This window comes from Sus scrofa, chromosome 9 (genome assembly GCF_054392235.1).
Source record: "Sus scrofa isolate SSC_HxYL_T2T_F1_AM1 chromosome 9, Sscrofa_HxYL_maternal_Yorkshire_Landrace_v2.0, whole genome shotgun sequence".
Classification (NCBI taxonomy): domain Eukaryota; kingdom Metazoa; phylum Chordata; class Mammalia; order Artiodactyla; family Suidae; genus Sus; species Sus scrofa.
The window spans coordinates 276,025-303,517 of record NC_139391.1 but is presented as its reverse complement, the minus strand read 5'-3'; the positions used below and the strand labels follow the sequence as shown (position 1 = coordinate 303,517).

Here is a 27,493-nt window from a genome sequence, read left to right as displayed (position 1 = left end):
CCCGCCCCCGAGCCTCGCGCGCTCGCGCCGGCCCAGTGACCGCGAGACGAGGCCGCTTCCCCGCCCGCCCCGTGGCCGCCCGCCCCGCCCCGGGACTGCGCGGAGCATGCGCACTCAGCGCACTAGGGCCCGCCGGCGCGAGTCCGGGAAGCCGGCGGCTGCTGCTTCGCTTTAAGTGTCCGGAAGTGCGGCCGCACGCGCTGCAATCCCTTTGTCCCCGCGGCCGGAAGGGCGCGGTGTGATTAGTTGGCGTTTCGCGGCGGACGCCGATTAGCCCGCGCGCTTGTCCGCCAGTCCCACAAGCTGCCTAGACGTTGGAGGGGCTAGATGGTGCTTGGTCTGAAGATGTTGAAAAACGTAGAGCCTGAGCCGAACCCCGAGTTTCAGCAACCTGGAGCTCGAGGACTGTAACCTGGGGAGGTCACAGGGTGGCCGCGATGGCTTTAGAATCCGGCTTTCTTGTTCCCAAGCAAACGCTTTGCCATGTCATCACCTGCCACCCCTCACTTGTAAATCCAGGTCAGCTCGTTTATCTTTTCCTTTTGCTGAGCCCAGACGTACCTTTTCTGACGGTTACTTCGCCACCTCGCCTCTCGGAGCGGTATTCCGCTTCCTCGCTGGTGAGTGTGTCGGAATTCCCCCTGGAAAGCGGCTTGGCAATGTCAGTAAAAATACTGTGTTCCTATCCGGGAATTACATTTCTGGAAGACTACTCCGTGGGCGTAAACATACAGAGAGAACTATTCGTAGCAGGATTACCTATTAGTGTGATGGTAAATGTGGAAGCAGTCTAAAAACTCGACACTAAAGAATGGTTAAGTAAATAATGTCCATTCAATGGAATTGTTTTATGTACACATCCTTGGCCTACTTATATTAAGACATTCAGTGACCACTCTTAAGACGTAGCTTCCCACTTAATTCCTCCATGGTCGTCCTTAAAAGCAGTAATTACTTGGATTATTTGTTTACCTGTTTATCGTCTGCCTCCGTCTCTGGAGTGGTAGCTCTGTTAAGGTAAAGGGCCTTGTCCTTTTGTTCACCATTGTATCCCCGAGCAGCTGATAGGGCCAACACCTAAGTGGACATTCAGTAAATTTGTTAAATAGCTTTTGAACCATAGATAATTATGGAGAGACTAATAACGTGGACAATGCTTATTCAAAAACAAATTCCAAGAGATAATTATAAAAAACAAAACAGGAATTCTCTGGTGGCTCAGCAGGTTAAGGATCTGGAGTTGTCACTGCTATGTCTTGGGTCATTGCTATGGGGCAGGTTTGATTCCTGGCCAGGGAATTTCTGCATGCCACAGCCAAGGCTACCCCCACCCCCCAAAGAAAATATATAGAAAAATACATAAGAAAGTCACTGTCTTTTGTATAGAGGTCTTCTTTTTTTTGGTTTTTTTTTTGGTTTTTTTTTTGTCTTTTTTTTGTTGTTGTTGTTGTTGTTGCTATTTCTTGGGCCGCTCCCGCGGCATATGGAGGTTCCCAGGCTAGGGGTTGAATCGGAGCTGTAGCCACCGGCCTACGCCAGAGCCACAGCAACGCGGGATCCGAGCCGCGTCTGCAACCTACACCACAGCTCACGGCAACGCCGGATCGTCAACCCACTGAGCAAGGGCAGGGACCGAACCCGCAACCTTATGGTTCCTAGTCGGATTCGTTAACCACTGCGCCACGACGGGAACTCCTGTATAGAGGTCTTCTTAAACAAGCCAACCTTTTTTTTTTTTTTGGCTGCACCTGTAGCATATGGAAGTTCCTGGGCCAGGGATCCAACCCACACCGCAGCAGTGACAACACTGGATCCTTAATCTGCTTAAGCCACAAGGGAACTCCTGCAAAATCACTTTTAAACACTTGATATATTTTACTAAAAAAAATTTTACACCAAAAAACAAACTCTAAAACCTAAAAACAGGAGTTCCTGCTTGGTGCAGTGGGTTAATGATCCAGCTTGTCTCTGTGGAGGTGCCAGTTTAATCCCTGGCCTGGGAACCTCCATATGCCGTGGGAGCAGCCCTAGAAAAGGCAAAAAGACCAAAAAAAAAAAAAAAAAAAAAAAAAAAAAAAGACCCCAGAGAGGCTAAGGCTTAATATCAGGTCTAGTCTAAACCTAAAGAAAAGGCTATTTAGATACACACTAATATAAATTAAAAATCAGACTCAAAGAAAAATTTTTAATTTTAAAAAGGAGTTCCCTCGTGGCTCAGTGGGTTAAGGGTCCAGCATTACCACTGTAGTGGCTTGGGTCACTGCTGTGGTGCAGGTTTGATCCCTGGCTCAGGAACTTCTGCATGCTGCAGGTGCAGAAAATAAAAGATTCAAAGTATTTCTTTGATGCACTGGTAAATTAACTGCCTATGGAGCAAAACTCAAATTTTTTTTAATCGAAGTAATATTAGTATATAACATTATATAAATTTCAGTTGTACATTACAAATCCATACTTGGGAGTTCCTGTCATGGCTCAGCAGAAACGAATCTGACTGGTATCCATGAGGATGCAGGTTTGATCCCTGGCCCCTGGTTCAGTTGTGTTAAGGATCCTGCATTGCTGTGAGCTGTGGCCACAGACGTGGCTCGGATCTGGTGTTGCTGTGGCTGTGGTGTAGGCCGGCGGCTACAGCTCTGATTTGACCCCTAGCCTGGGATCCACATGCCACAGGTGCAATCCTAAAAAGACAAAAAAAAAAAAAAAAAAAATCATAGTTGTATACACTACAAAGTGGTCACCACTAGTTACCATCTAGTTTTTGTATTTTTTGAATAAATACTCAGAGGTAGAACAGCTAGATCACATGTCAGTTCTATTTTTAATTTTTTGAGGAATCTCCATCCTGTTTTCCATAGTGGCTGCACCAATTTATTTATTTATTTATTGCTTTTTAGGGCCACACCTGTGGTATATGGAAGCTCCTAGGCTAGGGGTTGAATCAGAGCTGTAGCCGATGGCCTACACCACAGCCACAGCAATGCCAGGTCCAAACTGCGTCTCATGGCAACACTGGGTCCTTAACCCACTGAGCAAGGCCAGGGATGGAACCTGCCTCCTCATGGACACTGGTCAGGTTCGTTTCCGCTGCGCCGCAACAGGAATGCCAGGCTGCACAAATTTACATCCATGCCAGCAGTGCACAAGGTTCCCTTTTCTCCGCATCTTCTCTAGCATTTATTATTTCTTGTCTTTTTTTTCTTTTTTTTTTTTTTGTCTTTTTAGGGCCGTACCTGTGGCATATGGAAGTTCCCTGGCTAGGGGTCGAATTGGAGCTGTAGCCGTTGGCCTGTGCCACAGCCACAGTTGTTGCAGCAAGCTATGGTGTAGGTTGTAGATGCAGCTCAGATCCAGTGTTGCTGTGGCTGTGGCATAGGTCTCAGCTGCAGCTCCCATTCAACCCTAGCCTGGGAACTTCAATAGAGACCCAGAGGAGTTCCCATCGTGGCGCAGTGGTTAACGAATCTGACTGGGAACCCTGAGGTTGCAGGTTTGGTCCCTGGCCTTGCTCAGTGGGTTAACGATCTGGCGTTGCCGTGAGCTGTGGTGTAGATCACAGACGGGGCTCGGATCCCGCGTCGCTGTGGCTGTGGTGTAGGCCAATGGCTGCAGCTCCGATTCCACCCCTAGCCTGGGAACCTCCATATGCCGCTGGAGCGGCTCAAGAAAAGGCAAAAAGACAAAAAAAAAGAAAAAAAAAAAAAAAAGAGAGACTCAGAAATGACTTTTTTAAAAAGCTGTTGTGAATATGTTCAAGGATTTAAAGGAAACCATAAACATAATAAGGGAACAAATGAGAAATACAAATAAAGAAATATAACCCATAAAAGAGAAGAAAACAAATTCTGGAACTAAAAAATACAATACCTGGAGTGAAAAATTAACTAGATGGGTTTATCATCAAGTTAGACACTGCAAAAGAAAAGGAGAGTGAAGTTAAAGACAGTGGAAAAAATTTCTTCAAATTGTAGCTCAGAGAGAAAAAGGCTAAGTCCAACATATGTCTAATTAGAATTTTAGAAAGAAGAGAAAAATGAGAATGTTTGAAGTAATTTTAAAAATAATGACTAATTGGAGTTCCTGCTGTGGTGAAAGGAGATCAGCAGCATCTTGGGAGCGCTGGGATGCAGGCTTGATCCCTGGCCTGGCACAGTGTTTTAAGGATCTGGAGTTGCTGCAGCTTCAGCCTAGGTCACAACAGTGGCTTAGGTTGCGACTGCGGCTCAGATCTGATCCTTGGCCTGGGAATTCTATTTGCTATGTGGTGGCCAAAAATGAAAAAAAAATTAAATAAAATAATGACTCTTTTTTTTTTTTTTTTTTTTTTTTTTTTTTTTTTTTTTTTTTACAGATTTGTTGAAAGCAGCAAGTCCAAAGATCAAAAAGTTCATCAAACCCCAGGCAGGGAGTTCCCGTCATGGCACAGTTTAGGAACCATGAGGTTGCGGGTTCGGTCCCTGCCCTTGCTCAGTGGGTTAACGATCCGGCGTTGCCGTGAGCTGTGGTGTAGGTTGCAGATGCTGCTTGGATCCCGCGTTGCTGTGGCTCTGGCATAGGCTGGTGGCTATGACTCCGATTCAACCCCTAGCCTGGGAACCTCCATATGCCGCAGGAGCGGCCCAAGAAATAGCCCCCAAAAAAAAAAAAAAAAAAAAAAACCCAGGCAGGATAAACATAAACAACCAACTTGGGTATATCATAATGATACTGACAGCCGAAGATGAACTGAAGAATCTTTGGAACAGCCAGAGGAGGTTGGAGAAAAAGACACATTTCATTCGGGTGAACAACAAGAGGAACGAATGCAGGAGTTCCCATCATGGCTCAGTGGAAACGAATCTGACTAGGATCCATGAGCACACGGGTTCGATCCCTGGCCTCGCTCAGTGGGTTAAGGATCCAGTATTGTGACTGCTGTGGTGCTGGTTCAATCCCTGGCCTGGGAACTTCTGAATGCCGTGGGAGGAAAAGGATGGTATTGCAGAAAATACAGACCTACGGAGGAATGAAGACTGCCAAACATGGACAGGTAACTATAAAAGACTTTTTTCTTTCTTATACAGTTGTTACAGAGTCATTGGTCATCACACCTCACTGGAGGGAGCATTCGATAGTACCATCACTTTGGAAAAGTTCTGGCAGTTTCTTATACAACTAAACAAACTCCTACTCTATGACCAGCAGTGCCGCTGTTAAGCATAGCTTAAAATACATGTCCACAAAAAGGCTCATACACAAGTATTCACACAGCTTTAGTCACAGTAGCTAAAGACTGGACACGGGCGGTGTGAGAACAGTGTCCCTGAGGTGGGGCAGCCCGACGTAGGTGTCAGAGCCCAGCAGAATGACGAGACCTATTCACCATAGGAGTTTAAAACCCAAGCGCAAAAATAAATAAATAAATAAATAAATAAATAAATCAAGTATAACTCAAAAAAAAAAAAAAAAAAAAAAAAAAAAACCCAAGCGCAATGGAGAAGCGTGTCCTTAGAAGCACCCAGTGGGGAGAAGCCCCAGCCAGGTGTCACAGGTCCCCCAGACCACGCCCACGTTCAGTGAGGAAGTGGCAGGACTTGGCACACGGCCGTTCTGCCAGCTGTGATTTCTACAGCCCGACGCTGCAAACCCAAATCAGCAAAGGCAAAGGCATGTGGGGCAAAGTCCAAAGGGAACCAGGCACAAGCTTCCAAGAGCTCTCAGTAGGATCACAAGGGAACATGCTTAGTTCATCCAGAAAGAGACCGACAGCATATGTGAAATCGTGTCTGTCTAGCAGCTCATGAAGGGATCTGGCACACAGAGGTCCTGTGTGGCTCAGCAGGTTAAGAATCCAACGAGTATCGGTGAGGATGTAAGTTCGATCCCTGGCCTTGCTCAGTGGGTTAAGAATCTGGTCTTGCTGTGGCTGTGGTGTAGGCCAGCAGCTGCAGCTCCAATTCGACCCTTAGCCTGGGAACCTCCATATGCCGCGGGTGTGGCCCTAATGAGAGAAGGAAAAAAGATCCAGAACCCAAGGTTTTCATTGAAAGTTGGTCTCAGCTCTACTCCATGCCTAGAATGTACCAAAATTCTGGAATCCCATAAGGAAAGCCGTTGTTCAGCATAAACCGCATTACTGAGGAGTTCCTTGGTGGCCTGGTAATGAAGGATCCAGTGTTATCACCGCCATGGTTCAGGTTCGACCCCTGGCTTGGGAACTTCTACATGCCATGATTTTGGCCAAAAAAATTTTTTTAATGAAATTAAACCACATTTTTATCCAAACAGTTGGGGCACGGTGAGCCACTCTTATCAGTGTAGAAGTGGTAGGAACCCTTCTGAAACCCAGGGTACCGGGGGTCAGCCAAGGGCCCGAGCAGCATACAAGTCCTTCTAGGGACGGCAGACTCAGGCCACGGTATGAGCTCACTTTCACACGTCGGGGTAAGGGTGTCCCTGAGGAAGGGCGACCAAAGCAGATTTTCAAATCCACAGGAGGATAAGGAGAGTGTCCACACAGGGGGCAGTGGTGGCACTAGCCTGCTACCAGGAGTCAGTCCAAACTGGGTGAAAAGTGCACTAGGGCAACCTGGTGCAGAAATGTTGGAGTTCACGTGGGTAGGGAGGCTTCTGCGCAGGCTACACCACAGCCGCAGCAACGCCAGATCCGAGCCGCATCTGCTACCTACACCACAGCTCACGGCAATGCCAGATCCTTAACCCCCTGAGCAAGGCCAGAGATCGAACCTGCAACCTCATGCTTCCTAGTTGGATTCGTTAACCACTGAGCCACGATGGGAACTCTTCTTTTTTTTTTATGGTTTTCAATAGATAGATGCAAATAGGTTGATAGATGGTTAAGTATAGGCAGGTAGGTAGGTAGGTAGAATTAGGAATGAATGTAAATGCAAATGAAGTATATCCTCAAAAAGGGCCTGGGAGGAGTTCCCGCTGTGACATAACGGGCTGAGTGGCTTCTTGAGAGCCCTGGGACACAGGTTCAATCCCTGACTGGGCACAGTGGTTAAGGATCTGGCTTTGCCGCAACTTTGGTTTGGATCACTCGCATCTGACCCCTGGCCCAGGAACTCCATATGCTGCGGGGTGGCCAAAAAAGGAAAGGAAAAAACCGGGGGTGGGGGCCAGGACAGTGACACTTCAAGGATAAACATACTTAGTCTCGAGATCTTGCTTCTAAATAATACTCTCCACTTCTTGGAGAAATGGCTGATTACAGGCTTGGGGCCTGGAAGAATACATGATGAGTCTGGAACTTGTGCCAGAAACAGGGAAGTGCTCAGAAAACAGCAGTCACATGTCAAAGGGCAAGAGCCAGCTTAAAGAGGCTCCAGTAGCCAAATCGGAGCTGCAAAATAAATAATGATATTAACACGCTATAATCCATTGAATAAAATATGACATCATTAATGTATATTGATTTTTAAAAGCAATGAATAAATTTAAAGTTTGATGAAAATAGAATATTTATAGTTTCAAAATATTTATCATAAAAATATTGATTAATTACAAAAGAAAAAAGAGTAACTTGATACATCATGTCAATAACTCCACTCAAACAATTCTGGAAAAAGATTCTTTGTACCGCTGGCAACAATTCTGAGAGAAAGAAATACCTGAGTCATAATTACAATTGGAGAGTTCACGACTTACCTCTCAGTGATTGACTGAACAGATAATTGTTCTCTATTCTCACTGTGATGTTGGTTATGTGACTCTGCATATTTGCTGAAGTTCATACAACAGTACTGCAAAAAACTAATTGAACTGGGAGTTCCTGTCGTGGCGCAGCGGAGAACCATGAGGTTGCGGGTTCCACCCCTGGCCTCACTCCGTGGTGGGGGATCTGGCGTTGCCGTGAGCTGTGGTGTAGGTTGAAGACGCGGCTCAGATCCCCAGTTGCTGTGGCTGTGGCGTGGGCTGGCGGCTACAGCTCCAGTTGGACCCCTAGCCTGGGAACCTCCATATTGCTGCAGGTGTGGCCCTAAAAAGACAAAAAGACACACACACACACACACACACACACACACACACACACACACACAGAGGCAGAAAAGAAAACAGGACATTTCTACAGATTTTACATAAATAAAAAGGATTATAAGAGGATGCTATGTTTTTCACAAAGATGGCATTGAAAGCAAAGAAGGAAGCCCCTGCCCCTTCCAAAGCTGAAGCCAAAGCCAAGGCCAAGAAAGCAGTGCTGAACAATCCACAGCCACACAAAAAACGTTTGGTTGTCACCCACCTTCCCAAGTCCCAGAACACTGCAACTCAGAAGGCAGCCCAAATATCCTTGGAAGAGAGCCCCTGGGAGAAGCAGTCTTGACCACTCTGCCATTATCAATTTCCCTCACCACCAAGTCAGCCTCGAAGAAGACGGAAGTCAACAACGTGCCTGTATGCATTGTGGAGGTCAAGGCCAACAAGCACCAGGCAGAAGAGGCTGTGAAGAAGCCCCATGACATTGCCTGGCTAAAGTCGACGCCTTGCTCAGGCCTAAGGGGGAGAAGAGGCACATGTTTGACTGGTTCCCAACTATGAAGCTTTGGATGTTGCCAACAAAGTTGGAATCATCTAAACTGAGTCCAGCTGGCTAATTCTAAATATAAAATTTCTCATGGAGGAAAAAAAGGGATACTATGAACAATTCACTCTGAGGACCCGGAGGAGGGACCGGGCAGCAGGGGAACAGTGACATTTTACATTTTGAATTTCGTCCTGTGTGCACGAATAGTGTGTTTAACCAATAACTGACAAACACGTGAGCCCAGGCACACGTTGAAGGGAGGAATCCGTGGTGGCCTAGCAGCTGGGGACTCAGCATTGTCCCTGCTGTGGCTCCAGTTACTGCTGTGGCTCAGGTTCGGTTCCTGGCCCAGGAACTTCCCCATCCCACAGGCGTGGCCAAAAAAAAGAAAAAGAAAAGAATTTATTAAAATTGAAACGATGTGTACTGTATTTTCCAAAGTTTTTGTGAAAGGCTTGTATGATCTTCATGATTGGAATAAAAAAAAGATTTGTGAAGGATTGGCGTGTTCGTGTGCATGCAGTTTTTGTTGGGCTTCTTTCACATTACATCGAGCCCGACGTCGTCTTTGGCTAGAACTGAATGAAAACATCTTCTCCTTGGCTCTGAGCAGGAACCGGAACCCTAGGCTTTGCATTCCCAGGTAAGGAGACCTCAGGCTGAGCCGGGAATGGAAACAGTCTAGAAGCAGAAAAAGAAGAGCGCTTTTTTCAGGGAGCCGGAGGGGATGTCCTAAAATAGGCTGGAATGTGGCGGCTGGATGAAAGCATTTGGGGTGAATTTTAAGCCCAGCCTTCAGGCAGCTGTCAGACGAGGCAGGCGCAGAGCCAGTGGGATCATGTCCCTGGAAACCGGCTGGTGAAGCTGGGCAGAAGAAGCAGGCTACAAATGTGGGGGAGGCAGAGTTGGCACCTCCAAAGAGTGGCACAGCAGCGAGTCCTGTCCCCACACTGGGTGGGGACAGGCCTGGGCTCCGGTCAAGAGCGGTCAGCCAGGTCACACTCTGGATTTACATCCCTCTTGTGCCAAAAGAACACAGGCAGCTCAGACCGCCTTTGCATTTGTGTGGGGCGGAGAGTGTTGGCCACAGTCCAGGCTTTGAGGCTCGGCCCTCTGGCCTGTTTTTCTCAGTGCTGCTATTTGCCCAGGCCAGGAAAAATCCTGGTCTCAGAGTTCCTGTCATGGTTCAGTGGAAACAAATCTGACTAGTATCCATGAGGATGCAAGTTTGATCCCTGGCCTCGCTCAGTGGGTTAAAGGACCCAGTGTTGCTGTGCGCTGTGGTATAAGGTCGCACACGTGGCTCGAATCTGGGGTTGCTGTGGCTATGGTGGAGGCTGATGGCTACAGTTCTGATTCACCCTCTAGCCTGGAAACCTCCATGTGCTGCAGGTGCGGCCCTAAAAAAGACAAAAAAATGAAAAGAATCCTGGTCTCTAAAGAGTCAGGATTATCTGAACAAATGAAAACAGAATAACTTTTTTAAATGAACACTTTTATTTTTAAAAATTAACATGTTGGAAACAATAAAATTAATTTTTCCATAGGACATGTCATTAATCATCATTATATTATATAGTGCATTTGTATAGATTTTTTGTTTTGTGTTGCCTCCCCAGTTGGAATGTAAATTCCCCAAGGAGATGGGATGTTTTCTGCTTCATTCACTGCTGTCTTCCCAAAGCTCACAAGAGTGCCTGGTACAGACACTTGCGCAGATTTTCATTAAATTACAAAAAAACATCACTGCCAAAAAATGGTTACAAAAAATTCAAATAGTGAAGATCAAAAAGTAAAAATTGGGAGTTCCCCTGGTGGCACAGTGGGTTAAGGAGCCGTTGCACCTGCAGCTTGGATTTTCCATATGCCTGGGAATTTCCTTGGCCCGGGAATTTCTATACACCTTGGGCATGGCCAAAAAATGTCTTTTTATCCATATCTCCACCTAATTCTAATTCCCCAAGATAACCATTATAACATCCTAAACAATCTGTCTTTTTATTTCTGTATATATATCTATATTTCAATGGCCACAACCTTGGCATATGGAAGTTACTTGACCGGGGATTGAATCAGCTGTAGCTGCACAGTTGCGGCAATGCCAGATCCTTTAACCCACTGCCCAGGGATCAAACCCACGCTTCCACAGCAAGCCAAGCCTCTGTAGTCAGATTCTTTTTTTTGGGGGGGGGGGGTCTTTTTGCCATTTCTTGGGCCGCTCCCGAGGCATATGGAGGTTCCCAGGCTAGGGGTCGAATCGGAGCTGGAGCCACCAGCCTACGCCAGAGCCACAGCAACGCTGGATCCAAGCCGCGTCTGCAACCTACACCACAGCTCACGGCAACGCCAGATCCTTAACCCACTGAGCAAGGCCAGGGACCGAACCCGCAACCTCATGGTTCCTAGTCGGATTTGTTAACCACTGAGCTACGATGGGAACTCCTGTAGTCAGATTCTTAACCCACTGTGCCACAGTGCGAACTCCAATTTCCGTGTGTCTTAAGCAGACCACAGTGCTTGGCATAGAAGAAGTACTTGATGAAACCAGTTGAAAATTCATTGATTGGAGTTCCCGTCGTGGCGCAGTGGTTAACGAATCCGACTAGGAACCATGAGGTTGCGGGTTCGATCCCTGCCCTTGCTCAGTGGGTTAACGATCCGGCGTTGCCGTGAGCTGTGGTGTAGGTTGCAGACGCGGCTCGGATCCTGCGTTGCTGTGGCTCTGGCGTAGGCCGGCGGCTCCAGCTCCGATTCGACCCCTCGCCTGGGAACCTCCATATGCCGCAGGAGCGGCCCAAGAAATAGCAACAACAACAACAACAACAAAAAAAAGACAAAAAAGAAAAAAGAAAATTCATTGATTGAGTTGTAAGCAGTCTTGGAGTGGGGGTGGAGTGGCTAAGAAGAGGGTTGGCAGCTGTGGGCTATTTCCCCAAACAAGTTAGGGTGCGTTCCTTGAGTTAAGCATCCATCTATACATCACACGTATCAAGGAGAGCCTGAGCAGGACCAATTATTTATTAAGCACTTGCTCCATGACTCAGCCAAATAATGAGGAGAATGGTCTGATTCTCCAGCCTGCTGCACTACTTCTGGCTTCCTTGAATGAGATGCCTTGCCCTGTTAATCTGGCTCAATGCCTTGCTTTTTGGGGTTTTTTGTTCTGTTTTGTTTTGCTTTGCTTTTTAGGGCCTTGTGTGCAGCATGTGGAGGTTCCCAGGCTAGGGCTGAATCGGAGCTACACATCTGCTGGCCTACCTCACAGCCGCAGCAATGTCAGATCTGAGCCTCGTTTGTGACCTACACCGTAGCTCGTGGCAACGCCGGGTCCTTAACCCACTGAGCAAGGCCAGGGATCGAACCTGCACCTTCATGGCTACCAGTTACATTCGTTTCTGCTGCACCATGATGGGAACTTCTGGCTCAGCACTTCTCCACCTGAGCATGCTGAGTCCGGGGCAGAACTCCCAACCTAGGGGCCTCTCCACACCTTTTGGCTGCTGGCGAGACAGAACCAGAGGACCCTTCCACAGCCCAGCAGACACAGACACCAGCCCTCCTGGCCAGCTTGTCTGTGTGGAATGTTGCCCAGTTGGAACCTCTGAGAGACAGACATCTGTCAGCATCTCTTTGTCAGGGTGTCTAGGGCATTTGTCTGAGTGCCAGCTTCTCTATGGAAAAGGCAGTCAAAGCCAGAAAAGGCCAGGGACTCAGTGACACTGAAAATGCCACACTGAAGCATTGAGCTGGAATGTGGGGCTTTGCAGCTGTCGCACCGCGTTCTACGTCAAATGAGTCAAATGACATTTCGTGCCAAACTTCCAAAGACAGAATCACGTGAAAACTGTTTCTATTGCCTTGATGCACGGTTAAAAGCCGCTACCCACCCATGTAAGAAAATCGACACTGGGGTCCCTGTTGAGAAGCACAAATAGCGCAAAGTGGTTGTTTTCGGCTGTACTTCGGGAACCTGTGGTCATGGAGGCACTGAGCACAGCGGAGCGCCTGCTTGCTCGTCAGTAACTTCATTGATTCAGCAAACCTCAGAGTCCCCTGTGGCGCATCTAGTGGTGTCACTGCAGGGGCTTGGGTCGCTGCTGGGGTTCGGGTTCCGTCCCTGGCTTGGGAACGTCCACATGCTGTGGGCGTGGCCAAACAACAAAACCAGAAGCAAAAGCTTCAATCAAATTTCCTAAGGAAACGAAAGGAAATTTTCTTGGTAGGCCTGGCACACTTTTAGCTTCAACTGACCTTCATTTATTCCTGACCTCTGTTTATTCCATACCTGACCTGTCAGCTTCCAGACGTTACAGTAAAACATGCCAGCCTTACGTGGGCCCACTGCCGGGTCCTCCGCAGTGTGGGGCATGGACGGAAAGACAGCCTGCAACTCAGGATCCAACCGTTAAAACTTGCCACGTGTTTCCTCAAGCCCCTGCATCCGCCCGTTCCTTGGTTGGAGAGGCTCTTTTCCACATCTTTGCGTGGCTGCCTCCTCACCCTACTCTCCGATTTAGTGTCACCCTCCTTCCGTGACTCTGGCCCATGACAGTCTTATTTTCTTCACACTACAGCATATGGAATTATATTTATTCATTGAGTATCTCCCTAGGTAAGGCCTAAGCACCACGAAAGCAAAGACCTTGTCTGCTTGTTACCATGGGACTCCAGCACCTTGATTGGTGTCTGATACACAGTAGGCTTTTTTTCCCTTTTTTTGTCTGTCTTTATTTTATTTTTTTTCTTTTTAGGGCCTCACCTGCAGCATATGGAAGTTCCCAGGTTAGGGCTTTAATCAGAGCTGTGGCCACCAGCCTACACCACAGCCACAGCAACACAGGATCCGAGCTGTGTCTCCAACCTACATCAAAGCTCATGGCAACGCTGGATCCTTAACCTACTGAGCGAGGCCAGGGGTCGAACCCGCATCCTCATGGATACTAGTTGGATTCATTTACCCTGTGCCACAATGGGAACTCCACAGTAGGCCTTTTGTACATCCTTATTTATAACTGAATAGGTGGTAGTGATTTCCAGTAAAAGCTTCAGACGAGTGATTTGTTTAAGGATTTAAAAAGAGAGTTTTAAATTTCTAGTCAGTTGTCAACTTGCTGAAAAGACAAGGAAAAATGAATAGGATTATCATGTCGCCTTCTAACTGTGCCCTTGGCGCCCGTTTCTGAGCTGGTGTGAGTGTATCTCTCGACCACGCCAGCGTCACCGCTCAGATGCGACATCAGTGGAAGTCAAGAGACATCAGCAAATCACCGAGTAACCGTAACACATGTTTTCCTCAGTAGCTCTTGGGAAAGTCACCTTAAAACATGTGATTCAATGGAATATCCAAATTAGTAATGAAAAAGTTAATTTAGTCAAAGGGAAGAGATGCATGCATGTAGAGAAGAAACATTTTAAAAGGGTAGAAACAGTGCCCATTGAACTTAGCAACAATCAGATCATCCTTTTCTTAGTTCTCTGTGGCGAAAAAACTGTAAGGATGGCAAAATTTGACATTTTTTGATTCTTGTGAATTGATTGAAAGTAAAGGCATATATTTGCTTCAGAAAAAAATTAACATTAGCAATCAGAACTACATCTTAAATATCCAAAATATGACTTTGTTAACATTGCCTCTCTGGAATTTAACTATGGTTTTTTGTTTTCTGTGGGGTTTTTTTTTTTGTTTGTTTGTTTGTTTTTTTTGGTCATAGAAATTAGTAAGAAATAGTGGCCCTCAGAGTTCCCATCATAGCTCAGTGGTAACGAACCCGACTAACATCCATGAGGATGTGGGTTCAATCCGTGGTTGCCATGAGCTGTGGTGTAGGCTGGAAGACGCGGCTTGGATCTGGTGTTGCTGTGGCTGTGGTGTAGGCCGGCAGCTGCAGCTTCGATTTGACCTGTAGCCTGGGAACCTCCAAATGCGGAGGGTTCGGCCCTAAAAAAAGAGCAAAAGAAAAAAGAAAGGAAAGAAATAGGGCCCTTGGACATAATGTGAATTGATGGAATTCCTCTTACCCTCACAGTGCCGTCTGTGAAATGGAGCGAATAACCCTTAACTCATAGAACGGATAGCGTGTGCTAAGGGCCCAGCTCTAGCAGACACGCAGTGAGCACCGCTGGGCGCTGTTCGCCCTCTTTCAAGGACTTGACCTCCACAAGCCCTTCGAGCAGCATCTGGCCTTCTGGTCCCTGACCTGCGTCAGCCACTCCGAGGGCGGGTGCACACCCTCCCTGGGAGGTTAGTGCGCAGGCGCTGTGGGCACCGGGCGTGTCAGCTCTCCCTGCCGGTCAGGACAGGCGGGAAGGACCAGGCATCGTTTCCAGACTCCTCTCCGGCCTCCGCTGCGCCCCGGTGAGTCTCACCCTCCGGAGGCGGCTCTGCCGGGAGACAGAGCGCGTGTGTCACGAGACCGCGCACCCCTCCAGGTGGCGGCTCCCGCGTCTGCAGAGGCCACAGCAGCAGCAGGACAAACCTGAGCCAGAGTCTAGATTGCGGGGAAGCCTCCGCAGCACAAGGCCCTCCGCTCCACGAGAAGAGTTCTGACGGCGTGTCCCTCTCCCTGGCCGCTTCCTGAGAACAGGGTAGGGGACGAGGTGTCCCAGGCGAGGCCCAGCCTCCACCTGCCCTCCAGGGCAGGAGAGCAGGAGGAGGACTGGAAAAGCCCCCGGGTGGGCTCTGCTGTGAGTCTGGCTTGTTCGAGGGGAGGGCTTTGGCCCAATCAAGAGACTGACATTTTAAACCACGCTGAATGGAATTTTAGTAGTCAGTTCATAGGGTCTGCCTGGAATGTCATTAAGGTACAGGCCAGGGGAGTTTTTCACATCAAACTTGAAATCGATAATAAAAACGGTAACGCCTGGGAGTTCCCGCCACGGCGCGCCGGGATCTGCAGCGTTTTGAGAGTGCTGGGACGCAGGTTCGATCCCTGGCCCGGCACAGTGCCTTAAGGATCCGGCATGACTGCAGCTGTGGTTAGGTTGCAACTGCAGTTCAGATCTGATCCCTGGCCCAGGAACTCTGTAGGCTGCGAGACAGCCAAAACAGAAATTAATGGTAATAATAATAACGCCTAATAATTACAGAGGGCTTACTCTGTGCTTCGTCTGTTAAGAACTTTCCAGGAGTTCCCGTCGTGGCGCAGTGGTTAATGAATCTGACAAGGAACCATGAGGTTGCGGGCTCGGTCCCTGCCCTTGCTCAGTGGGTTAACGATCCGGCGTTGCCGTGAGCTGTGGTGTAGGTTGCAGACGCGGCTCGGATCCCGCGTTGCTGTGGCTCTGGCGTAGGCCGGTGGCTCCAGCTCCGATTCGACCCCTAGCCTGGGAACCTCCATATGCCGTGGGAGCGGCCCAAGAAATGGCAAAAAGACAAAAAAAAAAAAAAAAAAAAAAAAAGAACTCTCCACACATTAACCTGTCTAATCCTCATAATCGCCTCGTGACATAGGTCCATCCCCAGCCTCCCCTGGACACAGGAGGGGACTGAGGCTCAGAGAAATCAGTTTGCCTAGCTGACCCCAGCAGGCCTGCCCCAGAGCCAAGCTCCCGACCAATGTGCTCTCCTGCTTCTTATGCCTCATAGGCTGAGGCTTCTTCTTGAGCCAGTAGCTCATTTATGTGGACCCTGTCACATCCCAAGACCATACAGTGTGTCAGTTCAGAGTTATCGCTTTTGCTTGTTTAAAGAACAAAATCTCGTAGGATACAAATTTCAAGAGATCTTAGCTATTCCAAGTAGACATTTTAAGAACAAGGCCCACTCAGCTTGTGGGCTAATGGCCAAACTCCGTGGCGCACCAAGAAGAGTTAGGTGGGCACCTGCTCTGCTTCCTTTTGCCCCATCTCCTCATCTATTTTTTTTTTTCTTTTAGTCACACCCATGGTAAGCAGTAGTTCCCAGGCCAGGGATCCAACCCAAGCCACAATAATGACAAAGCCAAATCCTTAACCCCCAGGCCACCAGGGATCTCCAGCTCCATTTTTTAACAGCAAGGAATCTGTATGGGACATCAGTCTCCGAGCATTAATGTTTTTCTTAAGCAGCGCTGCCTCTTCTCAAAGATCTATGCGGTTTTTCACGTTAGTTCCCTTGGTGACTCAATTTGGCAGTTATTACTGAGCACCAAAACGGCGCAGTGCATGGTTAAGAAAGGCACTTCCCTAAAGAAAAATCACCCTCAGGAGGTCCCTGGTGGCTTAGCGGTTAACAGTCTGGTATTGTCACTGCTGTGGCTCAGGTCACTACTGCAGCACGGGCTCAATTCCTGGCTCAGGAACTTCTGCATGCCATGGATGAGGCCAAAAAAAAAAAAAGTGTTTTTATTCACCCTCTACCAGAGAGAAAGGAAAATATGTAACAAGAAAAAAATCAGATTGTAGCGCTTGTTCAGTGCTTCTGTGGTAGCTGGAAGAAATGAATGGTTGGTTCTGACAGGACCTGTCGGGGTGGCTTCATGGAATAATTAGCATTTGAGTCACTTTTTTTTCATACTGCGGTGCCATGATTCACTGACCAAGGGCCTCTGTTGCCAGACATTTATAGCAAAGGTCCAGATAAGACAGAAATGAGACAGAAGGACATCTCCCCAATTTCTTAGAACACTGTAAAAAACAAGTGTTTTTGGTTCATTTGACTGTCTCCTTAGATGTTCAGCAATAGATTTGGTTCATTTTCTTTTTTTTGGATAAGTAACTGTGGAATATATTTGTGCCACAAGCTTGTGCATCTAGGTGTAATTTCTTTTTTTCTTCTTTTAGGGTTTTTTTGTTTTGTTTTGTTTTTTGTCTTTTTGCCATTTCTAGGGCTGCTTCCCGTGGCATATGGAGGTTCCCAGGCTACGGGTCAAAGTGGAGCTGTAGCCACCGGCAGGATCCGAGCCGCATCTGCAACCTATGCAACAGCTCACAGCAACGCTGGATCCTTAACCCACTGAGCAAGGCCAGGGATCGAACCCGCAACCTCATGGTTCCTAGGCAGATTCATTAACCACTGAGCCATGATGGGAACTCTTTTTTTCTTCTTCTTTTTAGGGCTGCATCTGCAGCATGTGGAAGTTCCCAGGCAAGGGGTCGAATCGGAGCTGCATCTGCTGGCCTACATCGCAGCCACAGCAATGCCAAATCCGAGCTGCATCTGCAACCTATGCTGCCACTTGTGGCAACACCAGATCCTTAACCCACTGAGTGAGGCCAGGGATTGAACCTACATTCTTTTGGATACTAGCTGGATTCTTAACCCGCTGAGCCACAACAAGAACACCTAGGTGTAATTTCTTATGAGAGTTTCCAAGAATTGAGACTGTTGGGCAAAAGGACATGAAGATTTCTGGGGAGGCAGACAGAAATTTTTTTTTTTTTGGTCTTTTTGCCATTTTTCAGAATTTTTTTTAATGTTTTGGGCTATTTTTCAAATTTTTTTGGCCACGGTGTATAATGGCTTGATGTAGGGTCTCAGTTCCCAGACCAGGAGTTGAACTCAGGCTGCAGTGGTGAAAGTGTCGAGCCCTAACCACTAGACCACCAGGGAACTCCCAAGGCAGACAGATACTCCCCAATCAGACAGGTACGAATGGGCACAAAAATGCCCAGGTATTTTCTGTTATCCACTATGTCTAGAGGTCTCAGGACAACTCCTTTGAAAAGCAAACTACAAAATACGAACACTTGACCAAGAAGGAAGCTTCACTTCTAGAGCCTGTTTAGTCCACGAAGTGAACACCAGCCACCTCATAGCCAAGCGCCCTGGGTTGTTTCAGGCAAATGCACCCAGCACAGAATGTAACTGGGAATTAGTTAGAGCTCCGTTAGCATTTAGCCTTTGTCATCCAGTTATTCCTTCCTTCCTTCCTTCCTTCCTTCCTTCCTTCCTTCCTTCCTTCCTTTCTTTCCCCCTCAGCCGCACCCACAGTATATGGGAGTTCCCAGGCCAGGGATCAAATCCAAGCTGCGTCCATGACCTACACCACTGCTGCAACAATGCAGGACTCTTAACCCACTGTACCAGGCTCAGGATGCAACCGGCAATGCCACGGAGAGTAGCTGGACCCTTAACCCGTGGTGCCACAGTGGAAACTCCTCAGCCAGTTATTTCTACACACCTTTCCTGCTCTGACTAGTCTTTTATCATTTGTGCTTCAGGGAAGCTGAGCATTGCATTTTGAGGTCTGGTCGTGAGGCATTTCAAGTCCTTTGGTAGATCAAGATCTCCACCTGTGAGAAAGGTACTTTGCTGGTAATACTGTTACCTCTTTTCTCTGAGGGGTGGGATTAGGCAAAACTTTTACTTTCTAAATTAATTTTTTCTTTTTTTTAGGACGGCACCCACAGCATATGGAAGTTCCCAGGCTAGGGGTGGAATCAGAGCTGTAGCTCTGGCCTACACCACAGCCACAGAAATGTGGGCTCTAAGCTGTGAATGCGACCTACACCACAGCTCATGGCAACGCCGGATCCCTGACCCACTGAGCGAGGCCAGGGATTGAACCTGCATCTTCATGGATACAAGTCGGATTCATTTCCACTGTGCAGCAATGGCAACTCCCTTAAATTAAATATTTCTGAAAGGTTCAAAATTTTTCAATGTTCACGGGTTGCTTTTGTAATTAGAAAAAAATATAAACACATATTTCTTTAAAATGTTCAATGCCAAAAAAAAGGCAACTCCACAAAAAAGAAAGATATTTTACCTGTGGAGCTCTCCAAGGGTAGTATTTCTCTGTCACCTAATGCATCTTGTCCTTTTTATCTTCTAATGATTAAATCCTATGCTTTTCTAGAAATTGTAATGTCTTAATTGAATTATAATAACCTCAGGTCTCTGCCCCCAGTCTTGCCCTTTTCAAATCACTGTTGCTGGAGGGATCTTTCTGAAACAGATCTGAGCACGTTACATCCCTGCTACAAATTATCTGAGGCTCTTCCTCCCCTGCAGGCTCCAGGGACGCCATCAACCAATCCCTACCTACCTGCTTCTCTAGTCCCCTTGCCCTGTACCTATCACTTTGCTCTCTCTCGCTCTCTTTTTTTGGGGGTGGGGGGGTATGCCCATGGTTGAAATTCCCAGGCCCAGGGTAGAATCCAAGCCACAGCAGTGACCCAAGCTGCTGTAGTGACAATGCAGGATCCTTTACCCACTGCACCACAAGAGAGCTCCCTGTCAGTTCCCGCTGTGGCGCAACAGGTTAATGATCCAGTTTGTCTTTGTGGAGGAGCAGGTTGGATTCCCAGCCTGGCACAGTGGATTAAAGATCTGGCAGCATTGCTGCAGCTGTGGTGTAGGTCACAGCTCTGGCTTGGATTTGATCCCTGGCTCAGGAACTTCCATATGCCACAGATTGGCCAAAAAAGAAGAAGAGAGAGAGAGAGTGAGAGAAAGAGGGAACTCCCTATCACTCTGCTCTTTAAGCTTCTATGGTACCAACCAGACCAAGGGACAGCGCTCAGTCTGGACCATCTCTGCCTCTGCCTAGATGAGGATGTGTAAAGACCTCTCAAAAGGTTTGGCTTTGCTGGGCCTGGGCTCAGGAGTGCTCCCGTCAGTAGCACTGAGGCCCTAGAGACGGAGACACAGGAGCTGGCACTGCAGTGGGTGGAGCATCTTGCAACAACGTGGGCAGACATGGGAGCATCGTGCTTAATGAAAGAGGTCAGGCAGAGAAAGACGCTCATAGGTGGAATCTTAAAAATAACAGAAATGAATTTTTGTAACAAAACAGAAACAGACTCGCAGACATAGGGAACAAACTGGTGGGTCCCAGTTGGGGGGGAGGGGAGGGGCAAGCTAGGGCTGGGGGTTAAGGGTTACAGACTGCAGTGTATTAAAGAGACAGACTTCAGGGATATACCGCACAGTTCAGGGAAATGTGGCCATGATTTTGTAATAATTTTATTTATTTATTTTGTATCTTTTGTCTTTTTCTAGGGCCACACACGTGGCATATGGAGGTTCCCAGGCTAGGGGAGCAGCTCATGGCAACACCAGATCCTTAACCCACTGAGCAAGGTCAGGGATCAAACCAGGCCCTCACAGGCACTATGTAGGGTTCCTAACCCACTGAGTCACAATGGGAAATCTCCCCCCCTCACTACTGCTTTTTTTTAGTCTGTCTTTTCTAGGGCCGCACGGGTGGCATATGGAGGTTCCTAGGCTAGGGGTCCAATCGGAGCTGTAGCCACCGGCCTACACCGCAGCTACAGCAACGCCGGATCCTTAACCCACTGCGTGAGGCCAGGGATCGAACCCATGACCTCATGTTTCCTAGTCGAATTTGTTTCCCCTGCGCCATGACAGGAAATCCTATTTTGTAATAATTTTAAATGGAATATATTATAAAAATATTGAATCGCTATGCTGTATACCTGAAACTAATAAAATATTGTAAATCAACTACAATTTTAAAAAGGGGGAAAAGACAAAAAAAAAAAAAGGAAGTTCCTGTCATGGCTCAGTGGTTAAAAAATCCGACTAGGAACCATGAGGTTGCGGGTTCCATCCCTGGCCTCATTCAATGGGTTAAGGATCTGGCTTTGCCATGAGCTGTGGTGTAGGTCGCAGACGCGGCTCGGATCTGGTGTTGCTGTGGCTGTGGTGTAGGCCGGTGGCTACAGCACCAATTGGACCCCTAGCCTGGGAATCTCCATGTGCCTCGGGTGCGGCCCTAGAAAAGGCAGAAAGACAAAAAAGGAGGGGGGGAGCTTTCCCGTTGTGGCTCAGTGTGTTAGGAACCCACCTAGTGCCTGTGAGGACCTGGTTTGATCCCTGACCTCACTCAGTGGGTAAAGGATCCGGCGTTGCCGCGAGCTGCTGCGTAGGTTGCAGATGAGGCTTGGATCTGGCGTTGCTCTGGCTGCGGCTTAGGGAAAGGTGGGGGGAGCGCCACCTTTGCTGATGGTCTGTGACTTTCTAAAGACGGTCTGTTCCTTGCTTCTGTCTTGACGACCGCAGGATCACCAGTGCACGTCTGTATCTCCTGATACAGTTTTCTCTGTAATTTTAGTGGCTTGGCATAACTCTCTGGTGGCTGTTGTGATGTCTGCTAAATGGATCACCTGTATTTCTAGCCCAGAAGCAATGTCAAAATGACTGTTGTGTAGATCAGAGGCTGCAGCAGCCTAGCTCTACTGTGCCCCTTGAGTTCCTGTCATTGCTGGGGAGAGGGCAGGGGGCTTAAGGAAGAAGAGAGGTAGTTCTGGGCCCCAAAAGTAGTTCTGGGCCCCAAAAGGCTGTTTCATCAAAAGCCAGCTTGTTCCTTGCTGGCTCCTGTTCTGCAATAATTGGAAGCACCCCAGACTCACTCCCCTTGGTCATGCATAGTGTATTGAACTGGAACTCTGTAAAAACACAAAAAGTGTGTGCTAGTGATTGCAGCTGGGCCAAATATGTGAATCGGTGTCAAGATCTGGAAAGGAATTAGCCAAAATAGAATTAGTAATGTGTCAGGTTAGTGGATGGGTGCCTTTTTCTTTTAAAATTGTTCAAATAATGGATCTTTTAAATACTTGTTAAGAGGGAGTAGAAGAAGAGGGTGCTGCACGCTTGAGACCTGAATTTCTAGGACATGGTGTAGCGGGAAGGCATGTAACCCGTTCCCGGCCACGAGCCGCCGTAGCGCTCAGCCAGACACACTACGGAGTTGGAAAGTCATGAAGGTCCCACTTAAAGGCAGTCTCTTCCAATTTTGCCTTTTATAGAAGACAGAAGTGAGATGCCGAGAAATCAGTTTTCTACATTAGCACAGCGAATGTATGATAGAACTGAAAGGCAAATTCAGGCTTCTTACCTTTTAGCCCGTGGAAGGAATAATCATATCCTCTCTTACTACTGCCTTTCAAAGTCATTCTGCCAACTCTCCCTTCCCAAACCTTAACCCACCATCCTTGGTCCTCCAGCCAGCCTGTCACCTAGCTCTCGGGTAAGAAAAGACATCAGTTCCCAACTCACGGAGCTCTGGTCGGATTGTCCCAAGAGCTCTCTGGACAGGTCCCGGGGGCCTCAGCACGTGTCTTCTGTTCAGCACGCGTCCATCTGGGGTGTCAGTCTCCTGTCTTGACGGGTTCCTCTTCTTTACTTTCCCCTGGAACCACAGAGCTCTGTTAGTTCTCTTCAAAGCAATCCTGACTTTTAAGCCTCTTCTCCTGATCTTTTTTCCTCAGGCCGAAAGTGGGAGTAACCGGCTGCAGATTTCAGAACCAATTTGGAGAGTTCCCTGGTGGCTCAGTGGGTTAAGGATCCAGCATTGTTGTTGCTGTGGCATGGGTTCAATCCCTGACCCAGGAACTTACACATGCTATGGGCGTGACCAAAAAAAGTGGAACTAATTTGGAGGCCACCCCTTGAGCAAGTCACGCATAAATGATCTGACAGAGTCCCTGTGATATGAGGGTACTTGCCACCTATTATTCTAAGCTCTGAAAAGAAGAAATGAGGGAAATGTCATTTAACATCTTTCTTAATACCTTCCAGCTGAATTTTTTTTTAATTTCATTTTGTTTTTTTTGTTTTTTGTTTTTTTAGGGCCACACCCACAGCATATGGAGGTTCCCAGGCTAGGGGTCCAATCGGAGCTGCAGCTGCCGGCCTGCACCACAGCCACAGCAACGCCAGATCTGATCCACGTCTGCGACCTACTCCACAGTTCATGGCCACACTGGATCCTTAACCCACTGAGTGAGGCCAGGGATGGAACCCGCATCCTCATGGATGCTAGTTGGGTTTGTTAACTGCTGAGCCACAACGGGAACTCCTCAATTTGATTTTTTATTAGGTTATGTGTTCCAATGAGAGAGCACGTTTCTTACATTTTTTTGTCAATGAGACTCTGTTATGGGACCAGCTTCTGTCTTCCTCCTTGCCCTCAGCTGAGGCTGTCCATTGGCACCTGCAGGATCAGTCTTGATGTAGTCACTGGACAGAATCATGTGCAGAGGCAAGAGGAATTTAAGACACTGCAGTCTGTCACTGGGTGGTTTCCTATCAGGCCTGCTGCTAGTCTGAACCCATGTCCCGGTCCCATCAGATAACTGACCTTCGGTCTTATTCTTGAGACTCGGCCCTGCTGTGGACTCCAGACGCACACCATGGACTTCAGCCTAGCGCCTTAGACCCCAGTCCTGATCCCTGCCCAGTGTCCTGATGCCCCTGCAACTGGCACATGCCTGCCCCTTTCCTTGAGGCTGGATTGTCCCTGAACTTTGGCTGGCGGCTGGGCTCCTGCTACCTGCTCACCAGACTCATGTCTTTGTCTGGAATCCTATCTTGGAATTGTCTGACTCCCATTAAGACCTGTCATGTTGTGTCTGTCCCCAGGAACGATCCGCTTGCCCGTGCTGCTGCGTGCCATTTGTTCCTGTGCCCTCTCAATGGCAGATCTGGCCTGTCCAACCACACTGGCAGTTGACACTGTGTCCTCTGGTGGTGTTGGATCCCAGCCTCCTCCTCTCAGTTGGCCCTAAGCCATCACAGGACTCAAGCCAGGTATGAGCCATTTCCTGTGAGAGAATGTTTTATTATATAACTACTCTGAAGAACCGTGCAACCCTTGGCACCAGACTGGCCTTTCGTAGTGAGCCCTTTGAGGACACGTCGTGAGGTCACCCACAGTCTCTACACAGGTACAGTCAACTTGGATCAGAGACTCTTAGTCCTGGTTTAGTGAATGTGTGTATAATGGATATTTGATTTGCCCACCCAGCATCCTTTCTGGTCGGGTACCATAATTTTTCCTTTCCCATATAGTTCTGTAGGGTCGACCCAACCTCTGACCAATCAGAACAACGCAGCACTCCTCAGACACAGAGATGGCTTCAGGGATATGCACACAACCTGTTGGGCCACCAGCCGTCTTACCTGGAATGTTACTGGAGCTACATCAGAGAAGAGGTGCTTTCTGATGGAGTTACAGAATTCCTAGAATGTAGCTGGGAGCTACTGGGGACCGTCGTTGACACCACCTAGGGAGAGACTGCCCAGTAACAAAGTCAGCTTGGAGGAAAGCAAAGTTCACAGAGAAAGTCCGACTTGTTACAACTTTGATCCAGTCCTAAAGCCAGCAATATACCAGTGGATTCCTTGGTTTATAAACCAACATTTCTTTTATTGTATAAGTTGGTATGAGTTGGTTTTCTGTTGCTTGAAACTTATACAGCTGGTAAGAAAGCCTGACTGGTATTTCCTTCTGCTTTACCAGCTGGCTAAACCTCCAGGGAGGAAATACACCAAAGAAAAGCAAGTTGAGGAGTTCCCACTGTGGCTCAGTGGTAACAAACTCGACTAGTATCCAGGGACGTTTGATGCGGCGTTGCCATGAGCTATTGTGTAGGTTGCAGACTTGGCTTGAATCCTGTCGGTGCTGTGGCTGTGGTGTAGGCTGACAGCTGTAGCTCCGATTAGACCCCTATCCTGGGATCTTCCATATGACTCGGGTGTGGCCCTAAAAAGGAAAAAAAAAAAGTAAGAAAGAAACACAACCAATTTCTGTATGTTAATCTTGTATTCTGCTGCTTTGCTGAATTTGTTTATCAATTCTAGCAGTTTTTGTGTGGAGTCTTTCAGGCTTTCTATATGTAGTGTCATAACATTTGCATGTAATGATCATTTTACCTCCTCCTACCAATGTGAATATGTTTTATTTCTTTCTCTTGTCTGATTGCTGTGGCTGGGACTTCCAATACTAGGTCGAAGAGAGGTAGTGACAACGGGCATCCTTGTCTTACTCCAGACTTTCACGGGAAGGCTTTCTGTTTTCACCACTGAGTATTATATTGGCTGTGGGTGTGTCATGAATAGCTTCTATGATGTTGAGATATGTTGCCTCTCTACCCACTTGCGTAATGGTTTTTATCACGAATGGATGTTGAGTTTTATCAGATGCTTTTTCTGCACCTATTGAGATAATCATGTGGGTTTTGCCTTTTCTTTTGTGATGTGGCGAATCGCATTGATTGGCTTGAGTATGTTGAACCATCCTTGTGACCCTGAGATGAACCCCACTTTGTCGTGGTGTATGATCTTTTTTAATGTGGGTTGGATTCTGTTTGCCAATGTTTTGTTGAAGAATATTCATCAAAGTTATTGGCCTGTAATTTACTGTTTTTGGTATTGTCTTTGTCTGGTTTTGGTGTCGGGGTGATGGTAGCTTCATAGAATGCTCTTTTGAGTATTCTTTCCTCTTCAGGCTTTTGGAAGAGTTTGAAAAAGATTAGCAATCCTGAAAAAACAAAGCAAGAGGCATAACCCTCTGATACTTCAGACAATACTACAAAGCTACAGCAATCAAAACAACATGGTATTGGCATAAAACAGACATATGGATCAATGGAACAGAATAGAGAGCTCAGAAATAAACCCACAAAACCATGGACAGTTAATCTGGCAGAGGAAGCAAGAATATACAACGGGGAAGAGACAGTCTCTTCAGCAAGTGATGTAGAGAAAGTTGGAGAGCAGCATGTGAATCAATGAAATTAGAACACACCATCATGCCGTGTATAAAAATAAACTCAAAATGGATTAAAGACTTAAATATAAGACAAGACACCATAAAACTCCTGGAAGAGAACACAGGCAAAATGTTATCTGACATAAATCATACCAGTGTCTTCTAAGGTCAGTCTCCCAAAGCAATAGAAAGAAAAGCAAAAATAAACAAAGGAACCCCAATTAGACTTACAAGTTTTTGCACAATAAAGTAAACCATAAACAGAACAAAAAGACAACCTATGACAGACTGGGAGAAAATATTTGCAAATGATGTGACCGACAATTTCCAAAATTATACAAATAGCTCATTCAATTTAGTAACAAAGACACAAACAACACAATCAAAAAATGGGCAAAAGACCTAAATAGACATTTCTCCAAAGAAGACATACAGATGGCCAGCAGGTACATGAAAAGATGCTCATCATTGCTGATTATTAGAGAAATGCAAATCCAAACTACAATGAAGTATAACCTCACACTGGTCAGATGGCCATCATTAAAAAGTCTGCAGGGGAGTTCCCGTCGTAGCTCAGTGGTAACCGGACTAGTATCCATGAGGACATGGGTTCGATCCCTGGTCTTGCTCAGTGGGTTAAAGGATATGATGTGCTCTGCTGCAGGTCGCAGATGCAGCTCAGATGTGTCATTACTGTGTAGGCTGGCAGCGGGTGCAGTGGGTCAAAGAATCTGGTGTTGCCGCAGCTGCGGTGCAGGTCACAGCTGCAGCTCAGCTTCAATCCCTGGACCAGAAACTTCCATAATAGAAGCTTCAGAGGTTATGGACAAAAGAGTACTCTCTTACTCTGTTGGTGGGAATGCAAATTGATGCGGCCACTGTGGAAAATGGTACGGATTCCTCCAAACACTAAAAATAGAATTTCCATATGCTCCAGCAGTCCCACTCCTAAACATATGCCCAGACAAAATTATAATTCAGAAAGATACAGGCACCCCTATGTTGTTCATAGCAGCACTATTAACAACAGCCAAGGCATGGAAACAACCTAAATGTCCATCGACAGATATGAATGGATAAAGAGGATGTGGTGTGTACATATATATATACACACGCCCATATATGTGCTACACACACACACACGTAGTAGGATCTTACTGTTTATCCATCCCATATGTGTGTGTGTGTGTGTGTGTGTGTGAATATATGTGCATATATTCATGTAATGGAATATTACTCAGGCATTTAAAAAGAATGAAATAATGCCATTTGTAGTAACACAGATGAACCTAGAGATTATCATACTAAGTGAAGTAAGTCAGAAAGAGAAAGACAAAAAACACATGATATCACTTTTGTGTGGAATCTAGGACACAAGTCAACATACCTATGAAACAAAATCAGACTCACAGAGAACAGACTCGCAGTTGCCAAGGGTGGGTGGGGTGGAAGCGGGAAGGAGCGGGAGTTTGGGGTTAGCAGAGACAAACTGTTATATATGGGATGGAGAAACAACAAGGTCCTACTA

At 47.1% G+C, this 27,493-nt stretch overlaps 1 long non-coding RNA gene and 1 pseudogene across 4 annotated transcripts; both read left to right on the top strand.

Annotated features, from left to right (window-relative positions):
* The first annotated feature begins 202 nt into the window (after window positions 1-202).
* On the top strand, window positions 203-25,609 carry LOC102164595 (uncharacterized). Of its 4 annotated transcripts, none has more exons than XR_014814420.1 (5): window positions 203-620; window positions 4,352-5,029; window positions 18,668-18,750; window positions 23,835-24,139; window positions 24,264-25,609. It is a non-coding gene; the product is annotated as an uncharacterized LOC102164595 (long non-coding RNA). The 4 variants fall into 4 exon arrangements; XR_014814421.1 differs by having other exon boundaries at window positions 23,835-24,002; window positions 24,264-24,626; XR_002335502.2 differs by lacking the exon at window positions 18,668-18,750 and having other exon boundaries at window positions 23,835-24,002.
* LOC100739518 (large ribosomal subunit protein uL23 pseudogene) lies at window positions 7,972-8,578 on the top strand (annotated as a pseudogene).
* Window positions 25,610-27,493: the final 1,884 nt, after the last annotated feature.